This window comes from Chanodichthys erythropterus, chromosome 14 (genome assembly GCF_024489055.1).
Source record: "Chanodichthys erythropterus isolate Z2021 chromosome 14, ASM2448905v1, whole genome shotgun sequence".
Lineage (NCBI taxonomy): Eukaryota > Metazoa > Chordata > Actinopteri > Cypriniformes > Xenocyprididae > Chanodichthys > Chanodichthys erythropterus.
The window spans coordinates 62,501-80,000 of NC_090234.1; the positions used below are offsets into that span (position 1 = coordinate 62,501).

Sequence of the window (17,500 nt, forward strand, 5' to 3'; positions counted from 1 at the left end):
CAGCCCCCAGCCCAGCTCCGCAGCAACCGCCCGGCTAGCTCAGGGGGCCGGTAGAGCATGAGACTCTTAATCTCAGGGTCGTGGGTTCGAGCCCCACGTTGGGCGTATCTATTGCCTCTGTCACTCTCTTCCCAGCGGCTTCTCGGGTTCCAGCGTGCAAAGTGGCGGCGCAAGTACTGGCCTGGCCAGCTGCCGGTCTCTGTGGAGCCGCCGGTCTCTGGTTAGGCGCAATCGGTTAGCGCGTGTTAACCGAAAGGTTGGTGGTTCGAGCCCACCCAAAGGGAATGAAGTTTTCGGTGGCCCGCTGCCGCCAAGGAAACCTGGGCGGACGCAGAATTCAGCACGTGCCGTGTAAGGAACCTCGAGGCGCCGCCTTTCAACCTCCCTTTTCGGTGCCATGCCGCCAAGGAAACCACGGACGCAGAATTCAGCACGCGTGCCGTGTAGGAGAAGCTCAAGCGCCCGTTTCTTTGGTCCCCCCGTTTTAGCGTTTACAGCTTCGTCACTTGCTTTGGGTTAAAAGAACATGGCGGGCGTTGCGTGAAAGCTTATATCTGCCCCAGGTTTCTGTGGCGTGTGGATGGAATGTTCATGTTTTATTTCCAGGTGGCGGAGGCCTGTGTTCCAGAGAGGTCCCGCTCAAAACTCCTTTTGAAAACAGCATCGAGCATTTGTAATAACTTCCGGCTGTCATTCTAATGTGGTGTAACGTCTGGACCAATCAGCCACACAATTATTCATTGTATTTAATGAATTACCCATAAACTCACTAACCCTATCAAAGTTCTCTGAACTCATCCCCCTAAAACTGTAACCAGCATCCCAATGTTGCTAGCACACAGGCCAACCTAGGTGTCCTGTTACAGTTATATGGTACTCTTTATGATCCAGAAGAATTCTGGAGAGACTAGTGACTCATTCTTCCCGAGAAGCACAAACAAACTTCTTAATCCTATGTATTCTCTATATAACCACTTGGGAAATGTATAAACATGTATCCAAGTTTCCCATCTCATGACTTTCCTTTTATAGGTTTTATTCTATGTATTAATTCTCTCTTTTGAACTATTTTGGTATTAATGTTCCATAGTTGCAAATGTATAGTTAACTGAGATCACATTGGCAAGATGCTTGGTATCTACGGACTCCAACTTCATTTCCTATTTGGTAATTTATGTCACATGTTAACTGTGACACATTAGTATTATAAGAATCTAGAAGATATTCTCTCATTCATCCAATCCAGTGTCTTATGCTAATATCTTGCTACAGAACAAAGACTCGTAAAACTTCCCTCTGAAAGGGAACTCCTTATTGGTTCAGACACCTCAAGAGGGTGTGGAATTCTTTCACCTCTTATATTCACTGAACACAAGATCAAACTCTTCTCTTCCTGCTCTTCCTCCTTTTACTGATGAATGCTGACGTCAAGATGATGCTTTTTAAGAAGCTAGAAGCTTCTAAGGAACCCTAAGCTTGTGCCAGGTCTTCAAGCCTAGACCTTCCATTCACCAAAGATCCTCTGAATCCAGCCGTCTTTCGTCAAGAAAAATATCAGCAAAGATTCAACGTGGAGCCTCCACAAATTGCATCAGGACAGTTTTAATTCAACTTGGAGAGACATGCAAGTATCAAACTTAGTCTCATTATCGGATACATTGAGTTATCCTTACCCCTTTTAAAGAAGGGCCTGTTAAAACTAAACTGATGAAGGAACAAGGCTGCTGATCTGCTGAATGTCCAACAATGCTGTAACTTGCTTCCTGTACTCTGCTTTCTCTCTCTTTGGTAAACTGTATGTACATGTATGTGTGTGAATGTTAGAGTAGTTTAAGTGTTTAGTCTAGTTAATAAAGTCTTGTTCATGTCACACGTAAGGTTGTCTGTGTTTTGCGCTCATGTACTGAGTCCCTTATCTATGTCGGTCCTGACTACAGGTTTTTAGTAGAATAAGATTGTTATTTCCCATAACCTGAAATGAACATTTCTTAGTTAATAAACAATTAACACTGTGCATCATTGAACAACAGGTTAATTGATTGTAATATTAATTTTATTACATTAAGTTAATTTTATTGACTGATTAAAATATTAATAATTAATTATAACTAGTTATGATTAATTATTCATATTTATTTTGAGCTAATTTGCTACAAATGGTGGAGAATGCGGGCATGAATAAACAAAGATTATGAGTTGTAACCACTGTCAATTAAAAGTGTGTATTTGATAATTCCAGTCAGAATATGTCAGACGATGCGCATTTTGGTCACTAATTGCTGGCTTGTTAGATGATATGATGGCTTGAATTGACATCTCTACTGTAACTGAAAGAGTCTACTCTTGACACACGTGGTATATGTTCAAAATGGTAGTCAGGTGTAAAGTTAATCTGATTTTAGCGAAGAACTAATCTTATTAGAGCGTAAGCCTGTGTTGACGAAGGAATCTCAGCTCAGCGGCATGTAAACTGTACCAGAATTGATTATTCTGCTTTGGTTGGAGAAATACCACTGTAGTATTGCTTAACCTGTTTCTGATGAATGAATCTCAGTACAGTGTTATATAAATGTAGATTTGGGTAATGCCCTGTTATAGCTAAGATTGATGTCATTCATCTAAATCCCTGCCTGCACCTACAAGCATAGCCATCTTTGGACTAAAACTGTGTTTCACCTGCTGAAAGCATTATCAGTGACCATGCACAAGACGGACTTAACTATATATGCTTAAACAAGCTTTGACTTACAGCAAACTGTGTAATTACCCTTTAAACAAGTACAAGACGTTGTTTAAAGTAGAGAGAAGAGCTTTACATGAGTAAAATTTGCAAATGCCAAAACATATTTGCATTTTACTGAATGTAATATCAAGTTTTTGGAAAATCTGAAAGTATAAGCGTCACATTTTAACTCTATATGTAACTTGTTTGAAATGAGCAGACAGTCTCAATAATAAACTGTTTGAATTGCCCAAATGTGCATTGGTTCCCATGACAACGACTTGTCACAGGAAGTGCTAACTCATCACCCTGTGATGCCATATTGTAAACAAAACCAGGTTAGTGGCTAAGCTAACCTCACCTAGCAGCCCTGCACCTCAGGCTAAGCTAACTAATAGCTTCTGGCAGTTAGTGGTTACACTTCCTCATTTACGTGAAGCCTTTAACTATAGCTTGTGTGTATGTGAACTGATCTAAACCAATTTCCCTTAACCACATTCCTGGTTTTCTTGATTTCTTCTTTCCTTACCTTTAATTCTTCTCAGCTAATTTCACCTGCACTTAGTGGCATTTCTCCCTGAACACTGTTCAGCTAAATCTGCAGTTACTAGGTGATTAAATCTAAATTTAATTACATGTAAACTGTTTAACTAAAGAAGAATTCTAGGATTTATTGAGATATTTTCCAATAACACGTTGACTAAACTGGGAGGGACACACACATGGTGTGGTCCTTGAACACGCTGCAGCTGTACCCAACTATAGAGTGATTTGGAAGCTAATCTAATTTTTAATCACTAGTGCTATTGACTATTCCCAATACCAGGTCATTCTGCTGTTTTAATCACTTCTTTAAATATTTTATTGATTTTAATTATAATAGCAGTCAGCTATTTGTTTTTACTAGTATTTCTTTCATCTATGTGATTTATTTACATTTTCCTGTTTAGTCTTGTGTGGTTTAATTTCCCAATATAACCACAAGCAACTAGACATACTCTCCTTCTTGATTTTGTTTATTTACAACAGTTGCTTCAATTTTATGAGCCAGTTACAAAGGAACTAATGATTGCTATGGCATAATTTTGAGCACCACTAATAAGCACAATCTAATAGGAAAGCTCTCCTCTTCCTCTCTTTCTCTTTTCCATTTGTTCTAGGAGGTCAAGCCTGTTGTGAGCCATCAGTAAGAAATACTAAGAAATAATCTGACCACAAGAACCATCTGAAGTCATTTATTAAAGCTAGCTGCATTTTATACACCTGGTTGCTCACTGTGCCTTTAGCCCTAAATTCTGTTTGATCTTGCAGTAGTCTCTTGCCCTTACTCACCACAAGCGCCTGCAGCCAGTTGTAGATGCTCAGCCTAACTGCCCAGATGGTAGACTAAAAAGGACTGGCTATGTGTCGTGAGGAACACCCTCCTAACCAGTGCTGTTGAGTAATTACGGCACCAGAGCCAAAAGCAAATTGACAAAGATGGAAGAGAAGTAAAGGCAGATGACTCAAACCAGAGGTGTGATCACAATGATCTGACTGAAGCCTAACTTTTCTTGGCCCACATCCTCGTTTTGAAACAGGATATGGACAACCTCAAACTCCAGATCACAGAGACTCACAAGGAGCTGATGCATGCTAAAAGCCACATAGACCAGCTAGAGATGGAGGCTCGGGACAGACACAAGGACCTGACAGAATAGAGACACAAGAAAAAGAGAACTGAGACTCTCTACCTGCAGCAAACAGAACCACTGCAGGAGAAACGTCTCACTTCACCGCATGGAGTCAGCAGAAGAACCTCCCCCAGCCAAGCACAGAGGTACAGAGGGGGAGGCCAAAGCCTTCTGCTTGACACCTTATCAGCCATTTTCCTGAAATCCTCTGCAGCTTTCGCAGAAGGAGAAGGATTAATTCAGACAGACCCAGGTACCAGACCTACCACAGGGAGAAGCCAGGGATGGGAGTATCCTCTCCTGCAGAGACAGTGAGGATTTTCCAGCGAGGAAGAAGCCCATGGACGACTGGACACGCCTGCATCGGACCTGCAGGAGCTTCAACGCTAGTGATGGCTCCTTGAACAGTTCTTACCTGAGGAGTACTCAGCAGCACAAGCTTCTGACCACTCACAACACCAGCTCAGAGACCCAAGAGCTTGTCCACGGTCTACATCAACCGCAATGGAACGACCAGCACTCCAGGAGACACATAGCACCAGAGCCCATCACAGCCTTCCAGCCTTGTAGTGCCAGTGGTGTGTCTGATCTTCTCATTACTCAACGCCGCTCGCTGGTGTCCATAGAAAGAACAACAACGACCGAAAGGGGGGATGTAACGTCTGGACCAATCAGCCACACAATTATTCATTGTATTTAATGAATTACCCATAAACTCACTAACCCTATCAAAGTTCTCTGAACTCATCCCCAAAACCGTAACCAGCATCCCAATGTTGCCAGCACACAGGCCAACCTAGTGTCCTGTTACAGTTATATGGTACTTTTGTGATCCAGAAGAATTCTGGAGAGACTAGTGACTCATTCTTCCTGAGAAGGACAAATAAACTCTCTTAATCCTATGTATTCTCTATATAACCACTTGGGACCTGGATCAACATGTATCCAAGTTTCCCCTCTCTTGACTGTCCTGGTATAGGCTTTATTCTATGGCTATTCCTCTCTTTTGAACTATTTTGGTATTAATGTTCCATAGTTGCAAATGTATAGTTAACTGAGATCACATTGGTATAATGCTTGGAAATATCTACGGACTCCAACTTTCATTTCCTATTTGCAATTTATGTCACATGTTACTAACCTAAGACACACAGTATTATAAGAATCTAGAAGGCTATTCTCTCATTCATCCAATCCAGTGTCTTAGTGCTAATATCTTGCTACAGAACAAAGACTAGTAAAACTTCCCTCTGAAAGGGGAACTCCTTATTGGCTCAGACACCTCAAGAGGGTGTGACCTCTTCACCTCTTATATTCACTGAACACAAGATCAAACTCTTCTCTTCCTGCTCTTCCTCCTCTTCTTCTCTTTTACTGATGAATGCTGACGTCAAGATGATGCTTTAAGAAGCTAGAAGCTCTAAGGAACCCTCTAAGTTTAAAGCACTGCCTAGACCTTCCATTCACCAAAGATCCCTCTGAATCCAGCCGTTCTCTTTCGTCAAGAAAATATCAGCAAAGATTCAACGGGAGCCTCCACAAATTGCATCAGGACAGTTTTAATTCAACTTGAGACATGTAAGTATCAACGAAGTCTCATTATCGGATACATTGAGTATCCTTACCCCTTTTAAAGAAGGGCCTGTTAAAACTAAACTGATGGCCTGCTCAAGGCTGTTGATCTGCTGAATGTCCAACAATGCTGTAACTTCTGCTTCCTGTACTCTGCTTTCTCTCTCTCTCTTGGTAAACTGTGGTTGTATGTGTGTGAATGTTAGAGTAGTTTAAGTGTTTAGTCTAGTTACAAGTTCTGTTCATGTGTCACACGTAAGGTTGTCTGTGTTTTGCGCCATGTACTGGAGTCCCTATCTATGTCGGTCCTGACTACAGGCTTTTAGTAGAATAAGATTGTTATTTCCCATAACCTGAAATGAACATTTCTTAGTTAATAAACAATTAACACTGTGTGTCTATTGAACAACAGGTTAATTGATTGTAATATTAATTTTATTACATTAAGTTAATTTTATTGACTGATTAAAATATTAATAATTAATTATAACTAGTTATGATTAATTATTCATATTTATTTTGAGCTAATTTGCTACTTCTTCGCTCTCTCTCACTCGACAGACCCAAACGGAACTTGGTTGGATCCACGGATCTAGAATTAGCACGCGTGGCCGGTAGGCCCTGAGGCGCCGTTTCTATCTCTCCCCGCTTTGTGCTTACAGCTTCGTCACTTTGGGTTAAAAGAACATATGGCGTTTAAGGAAGTTTAGTATCTGCCCCAGGCTTGCAGGTGGAGTTCATGTTTTATTTCAGTATGGCAGAGGCCTGTGTTCCAGAGGTCCTCTGCCAAAACTCCTTTGAAGCATCGAAGCATTTGTAATAACTTCGCTGTCATTCTAATGTGGTTTTTGGTCTGGTATGAGGGCACCTATCAAGCTCTCTGGCATGAGGTCAATGGATTTGGCATACGCCTACACGTGCTGGCGTTTTCGTAGGTTCTGTTCCGGTTGGAGGTTGGGTCCTCAACTCTTTGCTGTATGGCTCACTTTTGCCTGAAATTTGGAGAGTTTGAAGGAGCTTACTTTCTTCGCTCTCTCTCACTCGACAGACCCAAACGGAACTTTAACTTGGCTTTTGCTGTGCTGCGTATGATTGGCCTCACTGCCTACTGGGTCACATTGTATCCCCCGGCAACCGATATGGCTGAAACAAACAAGGTAAACTCCAGAGACTGAAACACTTGGGACTTTGCTACCGCACAAGTTTTTCCTCTGCCAAATGTTGAGGCTCCGCCTCCACGCCACGTAATTTTCGGCACTGATAAAAACTGCGACTCAGCCCCCAGCCCAGCTCCGCAACTTACCGGCTAGCTCAGTCGGTAGAGCATGAGATCCCCATCGGACTCTTAATCTCAGGGTCGTGGGTTCGAGCCCCACGTTGGGCGTATCTATTGCCTCTGTCACTCTTCCCAAGCGGCTTCTCGGGTTCCAGCGTGCAAAGTGGCGCGATACTGGCTGGCCAGCCGCCGGTCTCTGTGGCGCAATCGGTTAGCGCGTTCGGCTGTTAACCGAAAGGTTGGTGGTTCGAAAAGAGCCCACCCCACCCAGGGACGAAGGAAGTTTTTCGTGCCATGCCGCCGCCAAGGAAACCACGGACGCAGAATTCAGCACGCGTGCCGTGTAGGAACCTCGAGGCGCCGTTTCTTTGGCCTCCCCGTTTTAGCGTTTACAGCTTCGTCACTTGCTTTGGGTTAAAAGAACATGGCGGGCGTTGCGTGAAAGCTTATATCTGCCCCAGGTTTCTGTGGCGTGTGGATGGAATGTTCATGTTTTATTTCCAGGTGGCGGAGGCCTGTGTTTCCAGAGGTCCCGCCTCAAAACTCCTTTTGAAAACAGCATCGAGCATTTGTAATAACTTCCGGCTGTCCTTCTAATGTGGCTTTTGGCCATATAAGGAGGGCACCAGTAACTTGTGACCTATCAGGCTCTCAGGCATGAGGTCAATGGATTTGGCATACGCCTACACGTGCTGCTGCGTTTTGGTAGAGTTCATTTCCGGTTGGAGGTTGGGTCCTCCAAACTCTTTGCTGTATGGCTCACTTTTGCCTTTGGAAATTTGAAGGAAGTTTGCCTTCTTCTCTCACTCTCTCTCACTCGACAGACCCAAACGGAACTTTAACTCCTGGCTTTTGGTTGTGCGTATGATTGGCCTGCTCTACTGGGTCACATTGTATCCCCGGCAACACGATATGAAACTGAAACAAACAGAGTAAACTCTGAGCCTAGGCTTAACCCGGACTTTGCCCGCACAAGGTTTTCCTCTGCCAAATGTGAGGCTCCGCTCCACGCACGTAATTTCGGCACTGATAAAAACTGCGACCAGCCCCAGCCAGCTCACGGCCAGCGGCTTCCGCTCCAGTCGGTAGAGCATGAGACTCTTAAATCTCAGGGTCTCAGGGTCGTGGGTTAAAGCCCCACGTTGGGCGTATCCCCACGCTAAGGACGATTGCCTCTGTCTCTCTTCCCATGGCGGCTTCTCAGGTTCCAGCGTGGGTGCGGCAAAGCGATACTGCGATGCTGGCTAGCCGTACCGGCTCCTGGAGGGCGGCCAATGTGTCCCGGTTAGCGCGTTCGGCTGTTAACCGAAAGGTTGGTGGTTCGAGCCCACCCAGGGGACGAAGGAAGTTTTTCGGTGCCATGCCGCCAAGGAAACCACGGACGCAGAATTCAGCACGCGTGCGGTGTAGGAAGCTCGAGGCGCCGTTTCTTTGTGGCCCCCCGTTTTAGCGTTTACAGCTTCGTCACTTGCTTTGGGTTAAAAGAACATGGCGGGCGTTGCGTGAAAGCTTATATTCTACCCCAGGTTTCTGTGGCGTGTGGCAGATGGAATGTTCATGTTTTATTTCCAGGTGGCGGAGGCCTGTGTTCCAGAAGCGGTCCCGCTCAAAACTCCTTTTGGAAAACAGCATCGAGCATTTGTAATAACTTCCGGCTGTCATTCTAATGTGGCTTTTGGCCATATAAGGAGGGCACCAGTAACTTGTAACCTATCAAGCTCTCTGGCATGCGCCAATGGATTTGGCATACGCCACACGTGCTGGCGTTTTCGTAGGTTCATTTCCGGCTGGAGGTTGGGTCCTCCAACTCTTTGCTGTATGGCGTCTAATTTTAATTTTGGAAATTTGGAGGAGTTTGCCTTCTTCGCTCTCTCTCACTCGACAGACCCAAACGGAACTTTAACTCCTGGCTTTTGGTTGTGCGATGATTGGCCTGCTCTACTGGGTCACATTGTATCCCCGGCAACCGATATGGCTGAAACAAACAAGGTAAACTCTGAGCCTAGGGCTTAACCCGGACTTTGCCCGCACAAGGTTTTCTTCTGCCAAATGTGAGGCCCGCTCCACGCACGTAATTTCGGCACTGATAAAACTGCGACCAGCCCCCAGGCCAGCTCCGCAACCGCCCAAGAATGGGCCGGTAGAGCATGAGATTTTATCTCAGGTCGTGGTCTGAGTCCCACGCTGGGCGTATCGGCATACTGTCTGTCACTCTTCCTGTGTTTCAGCATATGAAGGTGATGGGGTTAGTTTTCGCCTTGCATGAAGAATTAGCACACAAGGCCGTGTAGGAACCCTGCGCCGTTTTGTTCTGCCATTATTTGCACTTGCTTGCATGGCCGTGAAGTTTATATTTGTGTGGATGGAATGTTCATGTTTTTCCAGCGGCTTCTTGTGTTCCAGCGGTCTTTGCAAACAGCGGCGCGCATTTGTACTCGGGCTGGCATGTGGCTATAGGTGGTACAGTAACTTGTCCTATCAGTTTCGCATGAGGTCATGGATTTGGCAGCGCAACGGCTGCCAGAGGTTCATTTCCGGTTGGAGTCCTCCAACTCTCTGTATGGCTCACTTTGCCTTTGAGATTTGAGGAGTTTGCTTCACTCTTCACTGACATTGCCGTCGGCCTTCCTGGCTGGCAGGCAAAGGATTGCCTGTGTTAGCGCGTTCGGCTGTTAGAACCAAGGTAATGAGGCTGGGTGGCCCGAGTAGACTCTACCCAGGTTTCAGACGGGCATGAAGTTTGCCTTCTGTGGTTCTGAGCGCATGCTGCCAAGCCGAAGCGGGATATGGCACGTTGCCAAGTGTAGGAATGTCACTTCGAGCAGCGCTGCTTTTAATCTCGAGCCGCTTTGTGGCTTTAGTTACAGCTGTTGCTTTGGGCTGTGGAACATAGAGGGCGCAAGGAAAGCTTATCTACTCCCAGGTTTTCTGTGGCGTGTGGGAATGTTCATGTTTTATTTCCAGGTGGCGGAGAGAGGTCCCGCCAAAACTCCTTTGAAAACAGCATATCTTCCGTAATGTTTTGGCATATAAGGAGGGCAATTTATTGGTTCAAAATTTATCTGGCATGAGGTCATTTACATTGGAGGTAGGCTCATTTCTTACATTGTATCACTTTGCCTTGGAAATTTGAGGAGGCCTTCTCACTCGACAGACCCAAACGGAACTTAACTCCTGGTTTGTGCGTGAGGTTGTTTATCCGGCAACCGATATGGCTGAAACAAACAAGGTAAACTCTGAGCCTAGGCTTAACCCGGACTTTGCCCGCACAAGGTTTTCCTCTGCCAAATGTGAGGCTCCACGCGCACTGAAAACTGCGACCAGCCCCCAGCTCGCAACCGCCCGGCTAGCTCAGTCGGTAGAGCATGAGACTCTTAATCTCAGGTCGTCTGAGCCCCACGTTGGGCGTATCTATTGCCTCTGTCTCTTTTCCAGATGTTTCCGGTTTCGCAAAAGCTGCGACGGCAGCGCCAAAGGAAACACGGACGAGAATTCAGCACGCGTGCCGTGTAGGAGGCGCCGTTTCTTTGGTCCGTTTGCGTTTACAGCTTCGTCACTTGCTTTGGGTTAAAAGAACATGGCGGGCGTTGCGTGAAAGCTTATATCTGCCCCAGGTTTCTGTGGCGTGTGGATGGACGGTTCATGTTTTATTTCCAGGTGGCGGAGGCCGGTGTTCCTCCTTTGAAAACAGCATCGAGCATTTGTAATAACTTCCTGTCATTCTAATGTGGCTTTTGGCCATATATAACTACCAGTACTTCTGGCATGAGGTCAATGGATTTGGCATACGCCATGCTGGCGTTTTCGCGAGGTTCATTTCCCCTCCAATTCTTTGTTGTATGGCTCACTTTTGCCCTTGGATATTTGGAGAAGTTTGCCTTCGGTAACCGCTCTCTCACTCGACAGACCGAAACGGAACTTTCGCTCCTGGTTGTGATTGTGCATATTATTGGCCTGCTCTACTGGGTCAAATTGTATCCGCAACCGATATGGCTGAAACAAACAGTAACTCTGAGCCTATTAACCCCCGCCGTAATTCTGCTGCCCCGCCAGCTCCGTTGGGTAGGCATGAGACTCAGGGTCGGTTGACGCTGGGCGATATTGCCTCTGTCTCTCCAGCGGCTTCTCGGGTTCCAGCGTGCAAGCGCGATACTGGCTGGCCAGCCACCGCTCTGTGGCGCAGGGTTAGCGCTGCCGGCTGTGCAAAGGGTGGTTCGAGACCGAACGGTGCCATGCCGCGGAAACCACGGACGCAGAATTCAGCACGCGTGCCGTGCAAGCCTCGAGCGCTGCTTTGGCCCCCGTTTTAGCGTTTACAGCTTCGTCACTTGCTTTGGGTTAAAGAACATGGCGGGCGTTGCGTGAAAGCTTATATCTGCCCCAGGTTTGTGGCGTGTGGATGGAATGTTCATGTTTTAGAGGAGGCCTGTCACTCCTTGAAAATCGAATTTGTAATAACTTCCGGCTGTCATTCTAATGTGGCTTTTGGCCATATAAGGAGGGCACCAGTAACTTGTAACCTATCAAGCTCTCTGGCATGAGGTCAATGGATTTGGCATACGCCTACACGTGCTGGGCGTAGGTTCATTTCCGGTTGGAGGTTGGGTCCTCCAACTCTTGTTGCATGGTTTGCCTTCTTGCCTTCTCTCACTCGACAGACCCAAACGGAACTTTAACTCCTGGCTTTTGGTTGTGTATGATTGGCCTGCTCTACTGGGTCACATTGTATCCCCCGGCTATGGCTGAAACAAACAAGGTAAACTCTGAGCCTAAACCTGACTTTGCCCGCACAAGGTTTTCCTCTGCCAAATGTGAGGCTCCGCTCCACGCACGTAATTTCTGCACTGAAGCTCGGCTAGCTCAGTCGGTAGAGCATGAGAGGGTCGGTTCGAGCCCCACGTTGGGTATCTATTGCCTCTGTCTCTCTTCCCAGCGGCTGTTCCAGCGTGCAGCATACAGCTGTGGTCTTGGCCGCTGTTAGCTGTTAACCGAAAGCATGAGCCCAGGGAAGCTTTGTGCCATGCCGCCAAGGAAACCACGGACGCAGAATTCAGCACGCGTGCCGACGCGTTTTTGCGCTTTGCTTCGTAGCTTAAAGCATGGCGTTGCGTACATATCTGCCCCAGGTTTCTGTGGCGTGTGGATGGAATGTTCATGTTTTATTTTTCCTGAGAGGTCCCGCCAAAACTCCTTTGAAAACAGCATCGAGCATTTGTAATAACTTCCGGCTGTCATTCTAATGTGGCTTTTGGCCATATAAGGGCACCAGTAACAACCTATCAAGCTCTCTGGCATGAGGTCAATGGATTTGGCATACGCAGCTGCGTAGGTTCATTTCGGTTGAGGTTCCAATCCTTTTTATGGCTCACTTTGCCTTTGGAAATTTGCCTTCTCACTCGACAGACCCAAACGGAACTTTAACTTTGGTTGTGCGTATGATTGGCCTGCTCTACTGGGTCACATTGTAATATGGCTGAAACAAACAAGGTAAACTCTGAGTTTAACCCTGACTTTGCACAAGTTTTTCTCTGTTGACTGCACTGATAAAACTGCATTTCAGCTCAGCGCTGCTAGTTCATGCTCAGGGCACGTTGGGCGTATCTATTGCCTCTGTCTCTTCCCAGCGGTTCCAGTTGCAGGCGCGATACTGAGTCGGCTGTGGCGCAAGTTGGCTGTTGCCGAGCACCGAGTTTGGTGGTTCAAGGAATTCAGCACGCGTGCCGTGTAGGAGTTGACGCTTTCTTTGGCCCCCGTTTAGCGTTTACAGCTTCGTCACTTGCTTTGGGTTAAAGAACATGGCGGGCGTTGCGTGAAAGCCTAGGTTTCTGTGGCGCCTGGACGGAATGTTCATGTTTTGTTCCGGGTGGTGGAGGCCTGTGTTCCAGAGAGGTCCTGCTCAAAACTCATTTTAAAACACCCTCGAGCATCTGTAATAACTTCCGCTGTCATTCTAATGTGGCTTTTGGCCATATAAGGAGGGCACCAGTAACTTGTAACCTATCAAGCTCTCTGGCATGAGGTCAATGGAGATTACGCTGGCTGCCGAGTTCATTTCGGAGGTTGGCCTCCAACTCTTTGCTGTATGGCTCATTTCTTTGGAGAGTTTCCTTCGCTCTCTTCACCCAAACGGAACTTTAACTCCTGGCTTTGGTTGTGCGAGATTGGCCTGCTCTACTGGGTCACATTGTATTCTGGAACCGATATAAACAAAACAAGGTAAACTCTGAGCCTAGGCACTGACTTTGCCACGTGTTTTTCCTCTGCCAAATGTGAGGCTCCACGCATTCGGCACTGATCCCGAGCCGGCCCGGCTAGCTCAGTCGGTAGAGCATCTGTGGGTCGTGGGCTGTCGCATTGCCTCTGTCCTCTCTGGTGGGCAATCAAAGGTTGGTGGTTTCCAGCCGAACGGAGCCATGCGCCAAGGAAACCACGCGCTGGCTGGCTGCCGTAGCCCCTCGTTTGCGTTGCGTCAGCTTTGGGGTTAAAGAACATGGCGGGCGTTGCGTGAAAGCTTATATCTGCCCCAGGTTTCTGTGGCGTGTGATGGAATGTTCATGTTTTATTTCCAGGTGCGGAGGCCTGTGTTCCAGAGGCAGCCAAAACTCCTTTTGAAAACAGCATCGAGCATTTGTAATATTCTTGGCTATGTTTTTTGGCCATATAGGAGGGCACCAGTAACTGTAACCTATCAATTTCTGGCATGAGGTCAATGGAAGGCATGTTTACGCAAGCTGGCGGTAGCCTCCTCCAACTCTTTGCTGTATGGCTCACTTTTGCCTTTGGAAATTTGGAGCCAGCACGTTGTGGCGTTCTGCATTGCCAGCTCTATCTACAATTACTGGCACTCCTATGCCTGCACTTTAAATGGCCTGTTGCACTGGATTCAACAAACAGGTGCAGCCTCAAGGCTGCCACGGACAGCCTCAGCACGCCTGCATCTCTATGCACACTCCAGCCACAGAAACCCAGTTTTTCACGCAACGCCCGCCTCTATTTTTAGCATAGTGTAATGAAACGTTGGCAAGCGCCCCAGTTTCACGGCGTAGCGGAGCGTGAAGTTCTGGCGGCATGCGGAAAACTGGTCCTTCGTCCTGGGTGGTATAACTTGGTATAACGTTAACAGCAGCGCTAACACCCACAGAGAGTTTTGTGTTGTATCAGCGCTGTACCAACCCGAGAACAGGAGACTTTGTTTCCAGTTTACAATGTGACTAAGAGACACTATGCTTATACGACACAGCTGTAGGCAGTTTTCAAATGTCTGTCCAGGTGATTATAGATACATTTAGGTGGTAAGCATAGGGTTTTCCAACCTATCAGTTTTCTACAATTATGAATGAGGCCATATAGTTTACTGTGTCCAGTAGAGTTTTTCAGGCATCATGAGTTTTCTACAGAGCTGTGTACCTCACATGTTGCTATAATATAACAGATCATTCAAGTATGATTCAAAAAACGTAGCTTTACTATAGTTTTTTTCACGAAACGGGACTTTTGTACTGAGTTAAAACTCCCACGCTGATATGGCCAGAGACTGAGGTCTTTTATTTACTCTAAGTGGCCAAAAACAAAAACACAGGCTCTGGGTGAGCTTTCAACAGGGAGCTTTGAGCGGTGGTAGGCCGCTAAAAAGTGGCTGCCTGTATCTGAAGGTAAATTTGCAGATATGGCAATCATACATGCTCAGAAATCACTTTGATTCACTGTCAAACATATTCAGACTGAAAAGTCCAGCGTTGGGGCGCGTTATAGGGAGCATTACGTGCGTATCAGCCAATTTCCTATGAAGTCGTTGGGGAGCCAAAGCAACTCTTATTGTTTCCAATGACCACCGGGTACCAGTCAGCACAAGTCTTGCACCACACCCATAAGCCCACATTGCTATGGTCAGAAGAAGATTTACGAAGAATTTAAAGGCGATAAGCATACAGTAACCAGAGACAGACAGCCCAGTGTTGAAGCTGGCGCAGTTTAGGGAAGTAAGGCAAATCCATTGTCAAAGAGAAAGCTTGAGGTTTGCAACGCCACCTTGCTCCCTCAGCACAGAAGGATATGAAAATTCATTACTGTTTTTAAAAGAACTTTCTTTAACTCTAAAACTCCAAAAAAGAATGACAGACATATCCACACGCTCGAAACCTGTTTTTCACGCTCTCGAACCCCTCCTGGAAACAAAAAAACATTCTGCACACAGAAACCAAATTTCAGGGGTTTTCTGCAACTGTTTTGCATTTCTGATGATTGCAAGTCACTCATGAAGAAGGCTTATTTAAAGTTAAGTATGACTGTGAAGAAAACCATTTAATTTAAGAGTTTCTCACAGCTCTAGCAGCCACCGATGTTATCGAGGAGGTGGTTGTGGACACAGGAGAGGGAGGAAAAGACAGAGTTGAGACAGTCTGAATGTACATCCTGGGACTGCGGGCAGGCAATGGTGTCGTCCTTGTCATGGCACTTGTGACAGTGCTGGACATGACAGAAGAATCTGAAGTGCAACTGATGGGCTGAGAGAATATGACCAAAGTTTACATTATATATAATATTAATATGTTCTTATTAGGAATTACAGTAATGAGATAATTTCAACATATCCTTCTGGAATGAAAATAACAGTAGCCTAACAAGAATTATATGATTGTAAAATCAAATACAAACTGTCATTCTCTTTATATTACCTTGGTTGCATGCTTCCTTTCCAAGTTTAAGTTTGGCTTTAAAGCGGCACCCTGAGACCCACCGAACCGTGGCTTGATAAACTGAGAAAAAGTCATCTTAAGTGGAGCCTTGTAAATTCAAAATGCATATAATCGAATACACTAAAAAATTAAATATTACTATCAGTAAATCTTCATTACTTACTGATGCCATAGTCAATGTGGGCTTGTGGGGTGTGAGTCGTCCAGGTGTTGCTGACTGCCCCGGTGTTGACGACTGCCCAGGTGTTGCTGACTGCCCCGGTGTTGCTGACGACTGCCCAGGTGTCATTGAAGAGGACACTGACACGGAAGGCTTTAGATTAAGAGAAAATAAAATAAAATTTAATAATAGAGACTACAACACCAACACTTCATAATTTTAGGAAATTATTTTTGATACTTTTGTTGCATGAAATCCACAACTGCATGTCTGTGTCCCTCCAAACAAAGACATTTGTCCTTTCAACTGCACTGGACATTTTTCAATCTGTAATATTGTTTGACAGTGAATCATAAGAATGATTTCAATATGACATAGCTTTATGTTTTATGATTGTACACATATCACTTTATCTAAATTTACCTTCAGATACAGGTCATGCCACTTTTTCTGGCGGGGTGCCGGCCTGTTTCCTGCCTCAGAAGGCCAGACCCCTGCAGCAGCAAACTTTCGCAGGCGTGACATCCACTCATCATCGCTCATAGCCCTGTGTTTTTTGTTTTTTGAAGCCATCTTCTATTACTAGAGTAAATAAAATTGTAACCATTCAGTACATGGTATAACCATATCAGCGTGGGTAGTTTTAACTCAGTACTATAAAAAATCCTGTATATACCCAGGTGAAAAAATACTATAGTAAATACTACAGTGTTTTTGAATCATACTATAGTAAATTGTAGTATACTGTATATATTATAGTATTTACAACACTGTGTTAATGAATGCTACAGCATACTGTAGTATAAACTATAGTGACCTGAAAAACTGTTATAAATACTGTAGTTTTTACTACAGTAAACTGTAGTGTGTATTGTAGTGTAATATACGTTACCATATAGTTGTAGAAAACTTAGTACAGTGTTGGGTAAAGTAATTTGCTTCACAACAACTATAGAATTACCACAACAAATTAATTGGTATTTAATATAATATTTTTTCACCTGGGTAGACAGCATTTGTAAATCAGCAAATTCTAGCACATTACACCTCAGTGTACAGTATATTAATACATAGTAGTAGCACATTTAGTACAATCATTACGTTTATTATCAGTTGGTAAACACAAAGTCTCCTGTTATAACAGGTACAACACCTGAATACAACACAAAACTCATTCATTTTGGGTGTTAAAAGGGAACACAATATAAGGTATTGCTTCAACGTTATACCAACGTTATACTAATTAGAATGACAGCCGGAAGTTATTACAAATGCTCGATGCTGTTTTCAAAAGGAGTTTTGAGCGGGACCTCATTCATGGAACACAGGCCTTCGCCACCTGGAAATAAAACATGAACATTCCATCCACACGCCACAGAAACCTGGGGCAGATATAAGCTT

The 17,500-nt window shown here is 45.2% G+C and overlaps 3 non-coding genes across 3 annotated transcripts; all 3 read left to right on the plus strand.

Annotated features, from left to right (window-relative positions):
* Window positions 1-28: 28 nt before the first annotated feature.
* Window positions 29-105, plus strand: trnak-cuu (transfer RNA lysine (anticodon CUU)). Its single transcript has one exon. It is a non-coding gene; the product is annotated as a tRNA-Lys (tRNA).
* Window positions 106-7,267: 7,162 nt separating this feature from the next.
* Window positions 7,268-7,354, plus strand: trnag-ccc (transfer RNA glycine (anticodon CCC)). The gene is given in 2 exon segments: window positions 7,268-7,304; window positions 7,316-7,354. It is a non-coding gene; the product is annotated as a tRNA-Gly (tRNA).
* Window positions 7,355-7,435: 81 nt separating this feature from the next.
* trnan-guu (transfer RNA asparagine (anticodon GUU)) lies at window positions 7,436-7,519 on the plus strand. Its single transcript has one exon. It is a non-coding gene; the product is annotated as a tRNA-Asn (tRNA).
* Window positions 7,520-17,500: the final 9,981 nt, after the last annotated feature.